Here is a 20,353-nt window from a genome sequence, read left to right on the forward strand (position 1 = left end):
GTTGCTGTTCTATCATGTCACTGACAATGTTGCTCCCAATATTATGCATGATATCCTTGAAGGAGTTGGGGATGGGGAAATTAAGCTAGTGCTAAATGCATTGATGGAGCAAAAAGTCCTGACCATTGAGCAACTTAACTATAGATTGACCAGTTTTGACTATGGGGGTTGTGATAGCCGCAACAAGCCATCTGCTATCAAACTCAGTGGCTTAAAAAATCCTGATTCTGCATATAGGCAGACAGCGACACAGACATGGTGCTTACTCGGACTGCTACCCCTCATTATTGGGGATTTAGTTCCAAAGGAAAACCAATACTGGGAGTTACTCATTTTATTGCTTAGCTGTATGGAGTTGATCTCTTTCTCCTTCATTAATGCAAGGAGCAGTAATGTTTTTGAGACTTCTTATTCAGGAACACCACTGTCTTTATTTGGAGCTCTTTCCTCTAAGACACTTGAAACCCAATCACCATTTCATGCTACCGTATCCTGGAGCCATCAGAAAATTGGGGCGCGTAGTTCATTTCTGGTCCATGACTATGAACTAGTCATGTGTACTGCAACTTTCCGAAGATTTGTAAAACCCAAGCTTACAGACATCATATAATGATGTGCTACACTCTCCTTTCTGGCCAGATGTTCTCTCATGACCTTGAAGTTGGGCCAGGAAGCACCAGACTGCTTGGTGCTGTAGATGATTTTGAAAAAGTGGCAAGCGGATTTGAGGGGATTTCTGTTTTTACAGAAGTGTTTTTTGCCATCTTGGATTAAGTACAAGGGTACAAACTACAGACCAGGAATGACACTATTGTTGTCTCACTCTGAAGATGGGGAGCCCCTGTTTGGTACTGTTAAGAGCATTGTGACAGTAAACTCCAATGTCAAATTTATTGTAAAAAATTAAAAGGCTTTGAAAGGCATTTCTTTGCCTTCAGTGTGTGCCCTATTTCAGAATTTGTGGCACTGGACACTGAATCCATTGATGACCATCACCCCCTCCATGCTGTGAAACGGTGAAAGGAGAATAGCAATGAGTTTTGCATTTCTTTGAGATGCAGCCTTTTTTGAACATTGGAAATTATTTTGCATAAATGGTTTACAAAAGCTTTTTGTGTTTGTCTTGATCTATGAACAAAAGCTACTTTTTTTTTCAAATTCAATAATAGAATTCTAAATAAAAAAATTACATTATTTTGGTGAGGATTAGCAGTTTCCTCAGTGACATTTACATTAGGTTGGTAAGTATAACCACTGTTCATAAAGGTGCATGAAATGATCTGAGAAGGAGTTTTCCACTTTTTTAATGATTGAGGTTTTTACATGTAATTTGTTTGAAAACACAGCTGGATTTGCATAATATTATCCTTATTAAAAAAGTTTTACTTGTATTTTACTTTCATTGTTTGATATATTTTGTATGAATTCTGCTGTCTATATTCTATGTATCGTATGGCAATAAAAGTACTTTTATCTTGAATTATCTTTAATTCATTTTTTATATGCTGAATTTCAAAGTAGGTACAAATCTTTAGATTTTACCCAAATATGAATTGTATTCTAACCTTTGTGATGGGTTATGAGTTTCAACCCAATTTTTTGTAACCTCACTTTTAAACATTGGTCAATTTAACCCAATTTTTTTTTGATAGTTATCCTTACCCAGTATGCTGGACCAAACCAATAACCCAACCCTGTTGAGCTGAAGCAATCGAGAGTTGGCTCGGCCCAAAATTTGACCCAGCACTGGGCTACAAATTCAGTTATTTTTAACCCAGCAGTTTTTAGTGTGTAGTGTGTATCAGCTACAAGCACGCTTATTACACATATCTTCAGTAATGGTCCCTGGCACACATCCTACAACTCAGTCCTACCTACTGAATGTTGGCACTACCTGTTCTGTATATTTTCTATAGTTGAACTGTTAATCCAGCCAAGGCAGATGATCAATCCCTCTATTCATCTATCCATCTGATTTTCTTCCACTTACCCAATTCAGATGGAGCTTGAAGCCGATCCCAGTTGGAGGGTGAGAGGTGGGGTACACCCCGGACACGTCGTCAGTCTGTCACATGGAAGGAAGCACTGCTGTTGTTTTTAAAAGTTCGATTAAAAAAAAAGTGGTTTGACATAAAATCTCTATGTTGTTCGTTAATGAAGCAATTCCTCTTTAGTTCAACTCAGCCAGCAATTTAAAATACAAAATCAATGGTACCGTTGCTGTATCATTGATCACAAGCGGCACAGACGAGGTTATACTGTGACAGCAGTAGGACTCAGACAGTGAAATTAGTATTCTAAATCTGTGCTTGGATCTCCCAGGAATCTGTTGTCAGAGCCACTGGTCCCTCAGCCTGCTACAGTTTATTCTGTAAAATGATATTTATAGTGTTTTAAAATCATTGGTTTATAAAAGGTGCCAGAGTCTGTAGTTTAAATGATGTGTGTTTGGGTTTTTTGTGGGTTTGCAGCAATTTCATCTCATGTTTTTCTGCCCTAAAGCCATTACTTCATTTGACAAACACATTGTTTTGGGCATGCCCAAATGAGAAGCCTCTCTGCTAATGAACTGCTGCAATAGACTGACATTCACCCTAGAAGAGATACAGTCAGTTAAGAGTTATGGCTTGTGTGATGTAGATATTTGTTGCCAGCGCAGGACATCAGCATCAGAGGTCAAATTTAGGTCACTAATATAATTGCTGAATCACCAAACCCCAAGTCTCCCCCTGTGAGATCCATTTCTTTCTGGTTATTAGTCTAGAAAAATAGAAGAGACATGCACCTATGTTATGCAGACTCCCTAATAAAGAGGGATGGATTATTAATTCTACTGATTTCTAAACAATTTGTTTGTGTAGAAAAGAAAAGTAAGTACACAAAGATTTTCAGTATCAACATAAATGTTTCATTATTACAGAGAAGATATGGGCTACCATTTTGGAAGCTGCCAAGAAAAATAAACATTGCATAATAGCATGAGGCTTATTTAATTGTTTTATGGTGACAAAGATGCTGATACGTAGAAATGAATTTTCGCTGCGTTTTTACTTTAATACTGGGTGATGTGCAGATAGTTCAGTTCGATCATTTCTATTCAGTTTTTATTTATACAGCATGCATTTCCCAAAAGACCTCACAACTGAACAGTTTCTTTTTGGAAAGATAGTGAGGAGAAAAATAAAAATACTCCCTGTAACAGTAACAGGAAGAAACCTTCAGCCAACCAGGTTCAGGAAGCCCATCTTTCAAAATTGGTTAGAAAACAAAGAAAAGGAGAAAGAAAAGCAGCAATCTTTGATATAAAACACTCAGCAGGTTGGTGAGACCATTATCCAGAGATCAGGAAGATGCATCATGGGAGTCAGTGATACCTGTGGGGAGTGCAAACTGCAGGAGAGCGAAAGGACAAACCTAATGACATGCAATGGTTGTATATAAAAGCCAAGAGAGGGAAGAACGGTCAGAGAGTAAAATAGTTTTGATTGCTGCATCAATGGGAGGTCCTACAGTAGCCTGAGCCTATAGCAGCATTACTGAGGTTGGGTTCTGGCTAACGTGACACAGCCTCTACTCCAAACTTTATCAGAAAGGAACCCTTCAAGTCTAATTTTAATGGTAGAAGAGGTGTCTAATTTGCCTCTACTGTGCCTCTCCACCTATGTGCGACAAGTAAGCCTGCACATTGAGAGCAAAGTGCTCTTTTGGAATACTGTGGTACTATGAGATGTAAGGGTTTGTTCCCCTGTGGATTTGTAGATGACTGAGAGGTCTCTATCCGGACAATCTGGAAACACACTGCACGCGGCCAATCTCTGGTTTAATGGGGCTGCCAGGCGGCCTGCCAAGACTCTCCTTCTCCATCAGGCTCATTTTGACTGGCAACACGTGCACTGGAAGCTGAACATGGGGAGGAGGATGATGTTCATCCACATTCTGCCTACAGCAGTTGGATTGGAAGGTGTAGAGAATGCTTTGCCGATTGCTGGCAACTGCTGTTCATGCCAGAGTGACCAACACAGTCACATTGGCTGACTTGTGACAAATACTGGTTGAAGAATGGATGCCATGCCCTAGCAGTATATTACCAAGCTGGTGACCACCATGAGGAGGAGGTGACAGGCTGTTGTGGCCATGTAATGGTTCTTCCACATGAAACTGAGGTCCCAGTTTGTTAAAGGAATAAACTGTTAAACTTTCGAAATGTCATGTTTCTTCAGGCTTCAGTCATTAAATCCAATAAATGATACTACACAAAGGTCAATAGCAGAATAAGCTGTTTGGCACTGGCAGAGAAGATTTGGCAAGTTTTAATGGGCACAACCGACATACTCAGCTCTGCAGTTCAACCCACAAATGCATTTTCCTTACAAATGGGGCATCATTTAAAGGGAAATAAAAAGCCTTTCAGTGATATTAGAACTACTGTCAAGAACCGTTGTTATAATAAAGAAATTATACTTTTTGTACTAAGCTTTGTTGTTGTTGTTGTTGTTGTTGTATTAACAAGCAGTTGAACAACTATTGCTGAATGAATTTTGCATCCATGGGAGGATTTTCAGAGAATTATTGGAACGTTCTAAAAATAAAGAATTTCAAAAGTTCAGCCTCAAAATTAATCAATTAGACCACTTTTTCCAGCATCTCTTTGAAATGAGATGGTACTAATTTTGTCCAAATTGTGCAGATGAAAGAAAGCATTCCTAAAGCTTTCTTTCTCACGGTGTTTTTGGACACCACCATAACGCTACCCAGGGCATTGTCTGTTTTCATTTTGCATCACTGATTGGTTGAACATATTTTAGAAAAGAAAGAAAGAAAGAAAGAAAGAAAGAAAGAAAGAAAGAAAGAAAGAAAGAAAAGGACGCTTACATATACACCTCTAATTGGGTTAAACGCATGTTCTAGTCTATAGGTTTAATTATAGCAACCTTAAAAGCCTCTGGTTACAGAAAGAAAGAAAGAGAAAAAACATAACAAAACAAAAAAGATCAGATCTTGGAGCCATTTCTGTGGCTGTAGCTGTTGGTCTTAATAGAAGCTGGGGAAAATCTAGCTGCATTTTAAAGAAGCTCATCAAGTCATTACTACTGAAAGCTGAAGGAGTAAGTGGTTCCTGGTGATGAAGAGAAGCTTGGGTGTTTACTGCATTTGACTTGAATTTGCTTTTTACGGCTCTCCTACGTTTTGTAGGTGTATACGCGTGTTGTGTGCATGTGCTTCTGCTGGTATTTCGTGGTGGAGCCTGTTAAATTTTGGACCTACAGGCTGAGGACACATTTTGTTCTCACACCTACTCAGTGAACACTATCATAGAGATGATGGGTCAAGATGGCCTGACAAGATGCAACTCAGAGCCTCCAGAGCTCAGTTTCCTTTCAGCTCCCTTGTGTATATAGAGGTGAATAGTTAGGTATAGCAAATTGGGGAAAATAGCTTATATTGTGGATGTAGATTTCTTCTTAGTTTCCCCATTTAACCATTTAAAGCCATGGAGGCTCTTCCCTCATCTTATTTTGTTCTTTTTCTTCAATTTTGTCTGTAAAATTGGTTGTAACATTGAAATGCTCCTTAGATATTTCCTAGTAGTTTGAAAGACTTCTCAACACCATGTTGAAAGCTGGTACCGATGGCAGTCTAGCCGGTGATTATCTGTTGGACAGATGAGAGCAGACACAGCGGCCTATTTCATCTGCATGAGCGTGTATGTGTCATTGAAAAACAATGTTGATGAGGGCCACGTAGGAGTAAAGTTGAGTCTTTCTTTTGCCTGTAATCTCTGATCACTCATCACAAATGCAGATCATGCAGCACTGCTCTATTTATATTGATGAGTATCCCACCAGCTGTTTTCTGAGAACACAACCAGACATACAACTGTTGTCCTCAGGTTTCTTTGTTTTTTGTTGGCAGTTATTGACAAAACATGTTGCATATTATGCAAATGTCCCATCAAATCTGTATTTTCTGGAAGTCTTTGTTAATAATAGTCAACAGTACTGTAAAGTTTGTAATACTGTGATGGAATTTCTTGAAAGTTTTCGATTCCTGTGTCCGTATTCGTTTTTAGATCTGATGCGTTTATCAGAGGTGTGCACAAACAAAACTAAAACAACTATGTCAGACTCATGTGAAATGCATTGTTTAAGCAGTGACGCCCCCAACGTAACTGATTCACAACTCATTCTAGGTTCGATCGCAGTTGATCAGTTTGTGGCCAGGAGTGTGAAGTGCCCATATCAGTAAATGCTGACACTCGGTGTTTATGTGTGCTCTCTTTTTAAGCTACTAGTGTAGAAAGCATGCCATGAATTTCTAGTGTCTAAAGAATAATGGATTTCGCTTTGTCGCAATCAAAGTCTGTGATAAGTGCCAGATGACACTGGTTCGAAATATAGTGAGAGCTTCTGAAGTGGGAATCTATTGTGTGCTTGGGTCATTGTGGGTGGCTTTAAAAATGAGTCACAAAAGAAGCGTGCACTTTAAATGGGAACCGCGGATAAGCTAACAAAAAGGTCTGAGATTGATTCATCAGTGTCCATGTGAGAAGGCTGAATTTTTCCGCAATAATAATAACAATAACCAAAAGAAATATAACGAACTCAGGAAATGAGGGTGCATTGAGAAAAATGTGAAAGTGGTTGTCATGACACCCTAATCAGTGTTTGCTGAAATATTTCCCTGTGAACGAAAGTATTACACAGACAGAAAAAAGGTATTGTTATTTAGCAAATACTAAAAATACTAAAAACACTACAAATCAATGATCCACATGTTGCTGAATAATAGCAGGTTACTGTCATGGCTGCCATCATCCCAGCTCACTACTTCCAAATTTAGGATGAGGTCCTTAAGACGCTCCCTCATTCACAAGAGATCGTTACAGCAGGTAGCTCCACATGTTTGATTTGGCAGATTTTTACACCTGATGCCCTTCCTGACACAACCCCAAAGGAATTTGTTCTTCCTCCTGGGATCAAACCAGGGAATTTCTGCTTGTTAGGCAAAGGCAAAAAACATGACCAATGCTGTGTTTACTGTCGCACACTGGTGTCTAATTTTATCAAAACGAAAAATGAAAATTTTACAATTACGAATTTACCTGGAAAGATTTGTCAGAGCTCAACAACCCCTCTCTTGCACTGCTGCTATCATGCAGTTAGTAGCTTAGTTACCCGTTTCTGTGGTAATCATAGATGCCACAAAGTCTTTAGGCTTTTGTTTATATTACTCCACCTCCTGTTTTCACTTGTTAACAGGTAGCAAATGGTTGTCATGGTTTGTAGTTTTATCATCATGTGCTGATAATTTTAAGTGCTGTATATGGCTTTCTTTTGTCGAAAATAGACAGACAACACAGTCACGCAGTGGGGAGCACTGTTGACTCACAGCAAGAAAGTCATGTGTTTGAATACTCTGGTTATCTGGAGGTTTGTGGTCGGAGTTTGCATGATCCCTCTCTGCTTGCATGGTTTCGCTCCAGGTACTGCAGCTTCCTTCCACAGTCCAAAGAGCTCCACGTGAGCTTAGTTAGTGAGTCTAAATTGGCCTTAAACATGTAAATTTGAGTATGAATGATTGTCTGTCTCTGTGTATCAGACTGGCAATCTTTTCAGAGTGTACCCCACGTTTCACCTGATGACAGCTGGGTTAGGGTGCTGCTCACTTGCAATCCTGAATTGGTCAAGCTGTTAAGAAAATGTATGGATGCATGAAACAGCAGTACCATCTGCAACTGGCTGTATTTTCTGCAATATTTCACCAGCCAGGTGGACCAGAGTAATTAAAGACACCAGACTCAAAACCAGACTAGCACTCTCAGGACTGATATCAGAATTGATTTATACCTACTACTTGTACTGATAGGGTGATACAATCAAATTCTTTATTTATAAGGTATTTATGCACTTCTTGGTGCATGCCTATGCTGAAAAGTGAACTGTTTTTGAAGTCTTACTAATTTTAAAGATAACATTGTGATTGAGTACACAGAGTTCTAGTGGAAGTGAAAGTCAAAGATTTTCTCAGTGGAGATCAGAGAGTGTTTATAAGGACTGCATGGCACAAAGCCAGCCTATTCCTTCCTCTGCAGGTAAAAAAGGAAACTCAGACCATTGTGATAGTAAAGCCAGCTGACCAACCTTAAAGTAAGGACTGACACCGGGTGCAAAGGTGGCGAAGCTTTTCCACTGACATCTTCCTCTGTGTGTTGGCTTGCTGTTGACATGTGGAGAGCTGTCAGCATGTCCTCTGGTGATGATGCTTCAAGGCTGGGAGCTTTAAACAGTGCCCTAATGTGAGGCAGAGACAATCTGGCAATTACTGGAACTTGTGTAATTCCTAAAGAGGTGCTAATCTGATTGGAAATGTGGTCAGTTATACAATATAAACATGCAGAAAGATGATTGAGTGGATGGTGAATTGTTCCAACAGCTCTAGAGCACACACCCAAAATTTAAAAACTAGAAGTTAAACATTTGTCATTGAAATACAACCAGAAGCATTGAAGAAAGCAACACAGCGGCATTAGTTTCTTGCCTGAGAGCTACCTGGCAGAAAGTAAAGCTTTGGAAAAAAAAAGAAGAAGCAGGAAATAATTAAAAGACTAAAGCAAGTGGTCAACACTTAGAGTTTCTCTCTTTGAGCTGTCGAAGACAGTCCCAGTTTCTTACATGGACCCTTACATGGACCAGCTCAGTTTATGCTAAAAGCCAGGGAGACCTTATGGGAATTCTTTAGGTCAAGACTGTTGATAATGTAAAATCTGCAGAGCACACAGATACATTTTTGTTGGATTTTAAAGATTAGTTATCGTCTGACTGTGACATTTTGTGATGTGTAGTTAAATATAGCTCTTGATGGAGATTTATGAAATGCTCACAAAGATGTGATGCTATCAGAAATGTTTTTATTTGCTTCTATTTACTGCCCGCTATGCTTTCCTACCACAGTCTGTGTGTGGGTCTAGAAAACACTATCAGCTATGGATATGACTCCTTAAACCTCTCCCACTGCTGCTTGATGATAATCTTTGCTCTGAAGTGTTTAAGAAGGCGATCGATCAAGAGCGAGAGTGTGCTGAATGTTTGACAAGGTTTCATTATTTTCTCTGTAATGTTTAACATAAAAAGAAATTGATCATTTTTATATTTAATGTTTAAATATTACATTGGTTCCCAGCCTTTAGGCCAAATGTGTTATTCATATACAGCTTATAGGAATGTTTACATTACATAAAATGCACGCCCTACATAGACTGGATATAATAGTTGCAGTTTCTCCTTTAAGGCTCTGGTTGAGATTTGGATTGAAGAAGCATATTTGTTATAGCTGTGTGCGACTTTTAATTTCAGCAACTTCACGAAGGCTCTTTTCCCTATTCATTGCTCCACATCTCCTCTGGTGGATTCACATGTTAAAATGACGACAATGAAATATATTCCTTGAAAACAGAGAGTCTTACACTCAGTGAAGAACTACCTCAGCTTCACATCTCTCTTGAAATTGGCTGCCTCTGGCATCAACTGTTCTGTTTTGTGCTGGCTTGTTAGGTTCAGTGTTGGTGCGCCCTTCTGTTTTGGTGTTTCAAGTGTGAATACAGCCACAACTACTCGTGCCAAAATGTAGAATATGAAGAGTTACAGGTCAGATTCAGATGTTCCAATGGGCTCGATTTGGCCTGCAGGTCTTTAGTTTGACATACACTCTAAAGCAGCATTTGATTTTGAATGGTTTTGTCTCAAATTTTAAGGTTCCTAATGTAAAACAAAGAACCTTTAGAAGCATCTAAACACATTTCATAATTATCTTTTATGTTATTATTATCATATTTCTTTTGTACAAAAAAACCTTTAAATATGTACACTTTTATTGTCAAAGGAATTTAATGCACGTATGACTAAGTTCTTCTGCTGATGTAAATCAAGTTTTCTTTTGCTTTGTCAGCATCACATTCTTGAAATGAGCGGCATTCTTTCTGTTCATAAATCATAATCACTGTTAAGTGGCACCACTCTGTTTGTAGCCTCCTCACTTTGATGCCTTTGGTGTCTTATTATAACAGGAGATGTTACTGGTACTTCTTTACATCAAAGTGGATTTGTGTTGAATTACCCTTTCAGCAGCAGGTGTGCTTTGGAGCAGGAATCTGAAGCAGCATGACAGTCCAGCTGTGCCCCGGGCGTGAAAAGATGGTTGCTACAAAGAAGAAAAAAACTGCAGAATGCCATGGTCTTGGAGATTGTGCCAAGGAGAACACACATTTTGTACTTGCAAAAAAACCCCTGCACTCACAATGCATTTTGAAAGGGATAAGGGTGTTTAGGTGAAAAATGTTGGTATTAAAAACTACCCTGAACACATAATTATACAAACGTGACCTTTTTGCATTTGGATGTTTGCTGGCTTTTTTTCCCCTCTTCTCATACTGTTTCAATAGCGTTTGCTTTTACTTTTGCAAACTGCAAGGGAATGAACACAACTGCACTTGTTATGCAGTCAGAGTATTATAGAGGACACTTAACATTTACACAATACCACACAGTGTCTTCTTCAGCCAGCAACAGCTATGATACAATTTCAAAATGATTCTGTCTAGCCATTGACTTTAGACTGTGGAGTGACAACATTGTGATATCAGCAGCAGCCTGAAAGGTGCTTCTTGTTTCTGCTGCCAGCTGGGAAGGCTTTGCCCAGTTATGCCAGATGGCCCCAGTAGAAATTTGTTGCAGCAGTAATTCACCTCTGCTCAGTGTAGTTATTTTCACTTCATCATTTTAGGACTCCCAATAATATTGGTCTTGCAAGTAAATTGGCTTATTTTCACCCAGCTGCACGAGGCACCGTGGATAAAATCAAAGCCTGCTATAGTGTTTAGAAAATAAAGGTAGTTGTAGCTGTGTAGTTGGTGAACTTTACTGCCTTTAACTACAGAACAGTTGGCATTGCAGGACACAGTTTTTCCACCCCGGTGCAGCATTTTTTATTTTCATTTATTTATTTATTTATTTTTTTGAATTACGTAGTTTTTATAGGTTTTATCATTTGCATTTACATGTTATGATATGAATGTGATGCTGAAGGTATTACATAAACATGTTTGTTTTTATAGTTATAGTACATTTTCTCAGTATAGATCAGATCTGGAAGTTGATACATACACTACAGCAGAACACTAAAAGAGACGTGTAATACTGTGGAGTTTCTGAACAGTGATTACATGAGGGGAAAAAAAGAAAAATCTGGAAAGATACATTTGCACTGTGGATTTCACCTTTTTTTTCGTTTGCATTTGAACTGTATTCTTTGCAGTTTTTCCTGCAAATTGGTTTAAAAGGCCCAGAAAGATAAAATATGGTAATTCTGCTTTCTCTAGCTGGTCTTTTTATTCATTTATGCTTCCTCACTTCCATAGCTCTGCACCACTGGTGAATGTGTGTGGGATATGCCCTGGAGCTGGTTGCTATGGTAAAAAAAACCATGGCGTAAAATATGAAGTTTTTGAGCAACAAGCTTGTGTGTGTTTGTGTAACAGTAGTGTAATCAGAAATCATGTTTTAAGGTCATATCCATACATACTGTCATATACATATACTGTGGCAATGACAGATTCTCATTTAATCCCTTTCCAAGTTTATAAAAAACGACGTCATATACGTGAAAATAATTCCTGTACGTTAAACCTCAGTTTTAATGCTTGACCCCACAGCTTTTATACTCCTTGATCAGTATGACTTCAAAAGGGACAGTTGTCCTTAATATGGTGATTTCAAGCACACAGTGGCTGTGTGCACAGAAGCACCACCCAAATGCTGCTACAACCGAATGTTTTCAAAGGACAACCAGTCAGAAAGGGACTTGATTCAGTTGAACTCTGAGGTGTTATATCCAGTATATGATAAATAATAATGTATTCATAAATAAGTGAGAAGTCAGAAATTCTTTGTGGAACACCACCTCAACTCAGATTTTCCACTCAGAAAGTTGGACTACACCAACATACCGAGTTAGCAATCCAAGATGGCAGCATTGAAAATAAACAGTACTGTAAAGTTTTAATCTGTACCGCCACTGTTGTGTATTTTTGATTCACCAAATGTTCTTTTTCTGATATGCGCTAATTCGAGTTCTAACACCAGAGTTCTGAGGTATCTTGAACATGCCATAAGGCTTTTCTGAGCCAGTATAGCTTATCACTGGGTTGAGCAAACGGCCATGTGGCATAAGGCCCAGGTTTGACTCCGCCCTAAGGCCATTTAGTTTCTCCTTGTGTTTCCGTCTTCTCTCCACTGTTCTATTGCAATGAAGGTTTAAGAGCCAATTTAAAAACAGTAAAGATAAGAACCCAGAAATTAGCATCATTAGTGGAGTCAGAAGAAATTCAAAATGACATCAAGGGGATGGCAGCAGCCCGGCAGCCCCTGGTAATCATGGTCAAACACTTGGTAATAGCAATTCCAGGGTGATCCTGAGCTCCTGGTGAGTGGGTTCAAGCCCACAAAGGTCCATACATGGGTGGCATGGTACTGTGTAATTATGCAACCCTCATCCACGAGCAGACCGAGTGTGAGCATGCAGTCTTATCTCAATTTGTCCCTTCATCATCTTCATCATCAACATATAGTTGTTTATAGTGGTTAAAAAATACATTGTAGCAGTTAATTAGAAGGTTCAAAGGAAGGTTGAAATTGTTGTCACCATGGCCTCATCCACACATGGACTGCTAAACTCTGAAAGAGAAAACAAGGTTGGACTGTAAGTCACTAACTTAAGAATAAAGGTTTAAACTCAGAAGACCAACTCAAACTCACCTCAGCTGCCACCCCATGTGGGAATGAAAAGACTGAGCTGGAAGTGAGTGCAGTCCTTATATAATGTGTGCCAGGTGAGTTCAATTAAGGGACAAACTCCAGAGCCAATCAGTGGTGAGAAAGTAAATGGGAAACAAGGTAAGACTGGTGAGGTGAAGGAGGGTGCGGAAAAGGGTAAATAACATAAGACTCTTTACACCAGTAGCTGTATTTACTGATTATTATTTAATATACTGATTAAGAATGCTGATATATATTGAAATTTGGTGAATAGCAAAGGGAAAACAGCAAATATTTAAAGAACAGATTGAGTTGTGCTGATAGACTCAGTGTCAGATTTACAAATAAAACATTATCTGATAAAGGCAGATAATGTAAAAGAAGCCAATATTCTTCAGCCAGAGCAAATATGAGCAGTTGTTCTCACCACTTATATTGTTTTATTTAACAATAGTTTGCACATTCTCCCTGTGTGTGTGTGGGTTTTCTCCAGGGTAGTCCAGCTTCCTCCCACAGTCCAAAGACATGCAGCTAGTGGGGTTAGGTTAACTGGTGATTCTAAATTGCCCATAGGCGTGAATGCGAGTCTGAAAGGTTGTCTGTCTCTCTGTGGTCGCCCTGTGAAAGACTGGCAATCTGTCCAGGGTGTACCCCACGTATGCCAGCTGGGATAGGCTCCAGTCCCCCCATGATGCTGAATGAATGGACTGAAAACTATATTTTAAAAAAAATATATATATATTTTTATTTATTTCTATTAACACTTTGTTCACTTTGTTTATTAAGCTGTCTTTAACTCTGTCCCTGACAAACTCAGATGGATACTGGCTTGGAAGCACAGTATGTTGCGTAGACCAAGTGATTTGTTTTTTTCTCTGGCGGTTTTTAATGTGTGATGATGTTTTTAAAGTTTAATGAGATTCTCACTGTACCGATTAGCTGAAGTCCAAAGTACAGAATGATTTTTGTTCTGTAATGATTAAGGGATGTAAAAATGTTTGGTCCACTGACGTGATTAGGTTAGATAAAACAAGACCAGTCAGCATTTCATACTGCTCGGTCCCCAGCACATCTTTTTTTTGTGTGTGTGTAATTACAGCTAAATGTTTGGTTGTTTTTTAAGTAAACTAATAGTTCCAAACTGTTTTCATATAACATACCCACACTTCTTTTTGCTACTTTTAGCTATTTACCATATCTGACATTTTTCAGATGTCAGCTCATCATTTACTCTTAATGAATATGTTTACAGTAGCTAAACATTCAACAATCACTGTAAGCAGTTTTAACTGTTAATGCTTAACTTTGAGGTTGATTATTTCTTGAATAGCATTTTCACTACTTTTAGTTACTAGACCTAACAGTTGTTAATTATGTAACAAGAAATCTCAACTTACTGTCCATAAGCTAGAAATTGCTGCTCATTTTAATCTTATATTTATGTTTGTATCTTAACCCCTAGTGCTTTCCTATTGTCTGTTTTAACTTGTGTAGATTAATCTAATTCTGAAAAGCTGTAATTTGCATATTTCAGGTAAGTCGAGCTATTTGTACCCACACTTACTTCACTTGCACTCCTGTACTTGTACCCCTGCGTGGTAATAACTGCTGTAAATGGTAAAGAGTAGGGAAAATCCAGTAATGGCAGCAGATGAATGAAGATATATGCATGGAAAGACCTGAAATTGATATGGTGAGTTGCATTACCAACGACCAATATAGCACTGAAATGCTGTTGAGAAAGACTGTTGTTTTGTTTTGTTTTTACTTTTATGGCCTTCATAAAATAGAAATCCTAGATTGTAATTTAATGTCACTGACTTTTATTGCATTTTCCACAGTTTTCCACAACTCCAGACTATAGTTGATATTACATTTTCACTTCTCCAGCACTTTAAAGACACCCTAATACTTTTCTATTGGGTATATTAATTATTTTAAGTTATGTGACGCTGGTCAAAACCATATGGAAATTTGCAGATTCTTCAGGCCTGCAATTCAAAAAGTTGTGCTATTCTGCAGCACCTCCATGTGTCCATGATTCATCACTACACCCTCCTGTCTGTGTTTGGCGAGTCCCCCTGTTGGCCAAGAAAAATAAACCCTGCCACTGACTGCATCATCTCAGAGATGTGCACTGCAGGCTCAGCCAGATGTTAATTAATCATAGCTATGGCAACTAGCGAGGTGGTAATGCATTTGTATTTGAGTTTGTGCGTGTGTGTCTTTTCCTGACGTAGATATTGTGGTTAAATAGCCTAGCAGTGAGCTTTTAAGTGGTAATTAGTCTCAGCTGTTGCCATGGTCACAGGAATGAACCAGTGGAGGTGTGTGTGTGTGTGTGTGTGTCACAGGAGGCAGCGTGACAAATAGAGAACAAGAGCATCTTATGCCTCCTCATAAAGATGCTGAGTTAGGATGTGATGTGTTCACAGCAGTCCCTCCAGCTTTTGGTTTACATACACAGATTAAAATCGTTCATAAGGACTGCCAGGAGTCGCAGTCAGCCTTAGTTTCCACGGGAAGGCATTTCAGTTTGAACACGAATTCAATGGGAATCAGCTGACTGTTTGTTCATGTGTTGCTTATGAGGAGCAGAACAAAGGGCAGAAGACAAAAAAAAGCGCTGCCATTTAAAGCTACAGTTCCTTTTTTATTTGATTTCCAGCATCATGTAGCTCACCATTTCCTGCTTTTATCTACAGTAAATTGCTGTATTTAATTACTGGGGAGTGGGGGTGGGGGTGGGTCTGAATTAGAAGTGATGGCTCTAAGTGTGTGGCACTGCAAAAACTAATTTGTGAGTGAAAGATAAGACCTAAAGAAGACAGAGAAGTGCGAGCGAAAAATCGCTTAGAAACGGTGAGTCACATACATTTAATCCGCTAAAGATAGATACAGGACTCACACAGTGTATAGCACCTGACAAAATGACACTCTCATTTAACATCTCTGCCTCTCTGCTGTCTTTCTGTCAGCAGGGTGTGAGGTATGTGCGCACATCAGTGTCTGTGTGGGATGTAATTCCTATCACACTGTTTGAACCAAGGGCAGGGCTTCAACCTCAGACAGGAAAAATCACAGCAAAGTCATACCTGGGAGTACGCTTTTCTCAGCTTGGGAAAAATTCAATGACTGCACTGAAAGTGTAGGAGCTGGAAAATCACACAGAGGAAAAATGTAGGAAACAACTCATCTGTCCACACTGGGTTTCGTGTCTCTTATAAGCTGTGCATCTCTGTCTGTATCCCTTGGATACAACACAGTTTAGCAAAGAGACATATAGTGTGAGGGATTTGTTTGATGTCTGGGGTTTATTAAGGCAGTGTTTATGTGATCTTTAGCAAACATCTCAAATGTGTGTCTGTTTTGCTTTGGAGCTTAAAGCTTTAAAAAAAACATTTTTCTTGTTGGTTTCTTTCACAGCGGTGATGCCGGTAAACCTCGCTCCATAAAGGCACAATAGACAGGGCATCTAACTGATGCAAATTTGCTGCTTCCACCCATGCTTAGTCAGACAGACATCTTTTAATACACTCATAAGAGATTAAGCTACTATTTAGGACTTCTTTTTCTTTCTTTCTAAAATGTCCATTTGCATCCACAAGTTGCACGTGTGCATGTATTTACAGTTTACGAGTGCACAAATAAAGCTTTTCTGTGGTTTGGAGGATGGAAAAGAACTTTAGTGTATTGAAGCAGTCCATCTGGGTCCCTCACTGGGACACTGGGACACTGTTTCATCCAGCATGACATTTTCTAATCCAAATCATGTTTTATGCATGCCCTCTGATGGCCACTGAACAATGAGATAGAGGGACTTATGTTGATACAAGAACTGTGCATGCGTATTTGTGTATGTATATTTGTGTGTGTGTGTCCCACATGCTGATTCCCCGGTGTGTCCCCAGTTTTACACTTCCCTAGTTCTAAAGACGGAGAAGAACCAATACTAAAAATGTTGCTATTATAAATGTAACCAAATTATGAAGTTGTGAATTTAGATTCTCCACGTTTTACATCTACGAGTAAAAAAACACTGCATTGCCTGCTTTTGGTGAATCAATAGAAGGTGCATGTTAGATTCAGTCACTGCTGGGCGCAAGCAGTTGTGCTCATTCACTTTTTATTCTTTTCATGTGTAAGCTCACACACAGTTTCTCACTGTGTTTCTGAAGCCGTGAGATTTACTTTTCAGTCACACTCACAAACACACACATAGTCTCTGTTTCTCTCTCCCCCTCTCTCCCTCGAAGATTTACAACACCCCTTAAAAGAAAGATGCCACTGTTTATACAAAATGCCTCACAGCAACCTTCAGAGGCAAGCTTTTTTGGTTTTTAGCCGCTTGCTGTCGCTCTCGATTTCTTTGAATATCTGTAGGAGTAAAAAAAAGAAAAACCTGAGGAGTCTCCATCTACATCCATCTATAAATAATTATATCATCCGGCGAATTGCAGCTGAGCGTCAGACTGCTGCTGATTCGTATCAGGCCTCGCTCGGCCTCTTGCAGACTCAAAGTGGGAGTTTCTCGCAGTTAGTTAACACGTGTAGTCAGCTTTTCCGACAGTGTGTTCCGCAGGAATTATCCAGCTCTTTTTACTGGGTTTATTGTAAAATTGAACAATCAAATGTTATCTGATTATGACTGAGATTTTTTCTCAAGTACATGGAAGTAGCTTGATTATGCTATCCGCCCTCTTCCATGAGTGATAAGAGGGAACAAAAGGTTGTCTGCTTGCTTTCTTGCAATCTTTTGTTAGAGCGATTTTCTATTATATGCACTAATAGAAACCAGTTTGTTGTAGAGCTGTTTTTCTTCTGCCAGTCATGCCTTCATGTGTAAATGCAGCATTGTCCTATTATTCAGAAGCTCTTGAAAAAGAATGGTTGACAGTCAAGCATGGCTGAGCTTCCGCAGCCCTTTCTTTCTCTGCAACATCAAGTTGTACTTACTCACAAGATGTTGCACCATCTGATGTCCATTGAAGGCTTGTTACTCTACTGTTTTATCTTGCATAATTAAAGCTCTTAATCCTGATGCATACAGGGTTTTTTTTTTTTTAGTTTACACCAACATATTGGCTACACAATCCCTTGGCTCTCAAAAACGTGGCAGCTCCCTTGTGTGATGACATAATGTGGATCCACTCAGTGACTCACTCCTTAGCTGAGGCCTAATTACCTCCTTCGGAGCCCTCGATTCAAGGCTGTCTACGTCATAAAAGTCTCGAAAAGCTGCTGGAAAATACAGCTTTCTCTAGTCACAATCTGGAGGGCTACAAACGCTGCACAGCACAGCATTTTTTTTTTGTTTTTTTTAATGGTGCATACAAACAGCTCCTGGGCTAGATTTTTGTGATAAGGTTATCAACCACTCCTGAACGGATCGCCTCTAAAGCTGGACAAAACCACTTCAGTTTATAAATAATGGAAACCAGGCGTGACCTCTGTAACATGCTGTTATGTAACTGCTTAGAGAAATGATTTGCACAGTGAAACTTTAAAAGCATAAATTTGCCAAAATACTTGTCCGCTGTTGCCAATCAACTATCACCACTTAAGCTGTACATTCTACACATTCTTCCCAAATAAACTCTTAAATTTCCAACTTTGGAAGTTGCACAGTACACTAAACACTTTGTATTTTTGGGAGGATAGGAATGCAACTGCTATGGTTGTGTACTTTGGCGCCAGCGCAAGGACTTAAATCTCAAAAGTGCTGAAAACAGCCCGATTCTCTTGCACGTTAGAAGCGATGTCTTCACTGCATCCAGTGGTTCATGGAACTGTTGCATTTGAGCACCGCGCTTTTTGGTTGATTGTTTATGTCACTCATCAGTTAACTTATGACCTGCACGGCTGATGATCAGGCTACTATATTATTAAGGCCATGCACTCCGCAGCTGTGTTTCAGCCAGTCTGACGAAGGCAAGCAGATACAGGCCAGAGATCCATTTTCACATCAGTGTGCCTTCTATGCCAGGACCATTATTATAATTACTGATGCTGTCTGGCCTCCTGTTACCAACAGTAAAATGCCTCTGGGAAGAACTCTGCACAAATTCTGGACTTAAAAAATTTAATTTAAAAAGAGGATCTTATCATTTGGTTTTTAATGTGGTAATGGTTGTAAAGCCAGGGGGAAAAGATGAGGAACATGATGTAAGAATGGATGGAAGAAGGAAAGAAAGAAAGAAAGACTGTTTGCTGTAGTTTGGCTACAAAAATGGAAAGTCAGTAGGAAAGTCAGGCCTCTCAGGACCAGCGCCAGACTTCAAAGTCTTCCCCTCAGCATCAAATATTTATTACAGTCCTGTGCTTACACCTGTTCCTTAGTGGGGTTACTTGTTTTATTTACTTCCACTTTTATCACACCAGCTGACTTGCAGGGAGCACACCATTAACCACAGAGTGAATTAACAGTTCAGTTTATTGACTGTCTTTGACATTTACCTCCTTACCAAGGCTTACAATGCAATGCCGGTTTGCCATACATTATAAATCTCTTGTGCTCTCCTTCTTGGACCCAAGGTGTACGTGAGTCAGTGCCTTGCTCGTGGGCTCAGACAGAGCTGTTTCATTACTGTGTTGTCTTTCCACCGAAACACTGTTACCAGGAAGATAATGCAGGCTGGCATTCTTGGACATTTATGGAAAGAGAGAAGGAAGAAGGAAGAAAAAGAGGAGAGGAGAAGGCAGAGAGGAAACTGTGAGCAACCGGGGACCAATGCAATTACAATAATTGTATTTTCAAATGAATTGCAAAACTCAAAACCCAACGTCTTGTGGGCTGTGAGGAAAAACTACTACTACTCGTTCTTTTCTCTTTAAAAGAAAAAGACCTGGAGTTTTTTTGCAGTGGAATGATGATTGTGTAATTTGCAGAAGAAACCGCATCAGCCTTACTGCCCAATTCAGTATAATTCAAACAGTCAACGTTTCACCTGGTGGTTTGATATGGCAATATGTCACTCCTAGTCCAGGGCCAAATGACAAGCTTCCACGTTCAACAGGAAACCAGAATTCTCCTTTATATTCTCGGCCTTCATTAAAAAAACACAAACATTTTGTCTACCATTTATTTAAACATTGTTTGTGGTTTCTGGCGTTGTTGGGAAAAGACTACATGAGGGATCGATCTGTGTGGAATTTTCTGAAAGCTGATATATTTTACTGTTGACTGAAACATAAACAACAGGAAAGGTGAACCACCTTTGCAACATGACATTTTGGAAAGGCCATACCGTTACAGAATATAATCAATCTTTTCATTGTGTTTTCAGTAAAGCAGCCGCAGTGTGCTTTAATGCTATTGGCTGTACAAGAGGATCAAATATGTATTTATTCATTTATTTGACTGACCGGTTGTATTTCAGACTTTCTGTCAGTTTTAGTTATATAAGGCATGTTGTTAATACGCATGTTGATTTCTGTCACCCCACTGATGAATTTTTTTTTATATGTAGAAACACAAAGAGTGAGAAATCACAATCAGAATTCATGTTGTGATAACAAGCAGGGTGTTATGTTTGAAGAACATT

At 39.2% G+C, this 20,353-nt stretch overlaps 1 protein-coding gene and 1 long non-coding RNA gene across 3 annotated transcripts in view; one reads left to right on the top strand and one right to left on the bottom strand.

Moving 5' to 3' along the window:
- The window catches only part of tub (TUB bipartite transcription factor), a 55,799-nt gene that overhangs the window by 3,770 nt on the left and 31,676 nt on the right, over positions 1 to 20,353 (top strand). The gene's annotated exons all lie outside the window — the stretch shown is intronic.
- Positions 11,413 to 12,863, bottom strand: LOC109202035 (uncharacterized). The gene is made up of 2 exons (XR_002062012.2): positions 12,810 to 12,863; positions 11,413 to 12,728 (listed from the first exon to the last, which is right to left on the bottom strand). It is a non-coding gene; the product is annotated as an uncharacterized LOC109202035 (long non-coding RNA).

Source organism: Oreochromis niloticus, linkage group LG1 (assembly GCF_001858045.2).
Source record: "Oreochromis niloticus isolate F11D_XX linkage group LG1, O_niloticus_UMD_NMBU, whole genome shotgun sequence".
NCBI classification, from domain to species: domain Eukaryota; kingdom Metazoa; phylum Chordata; class Actinopteri; order Cichliformes; family Cichlidae; genus Oreochromis; species Oreochromis niloticus.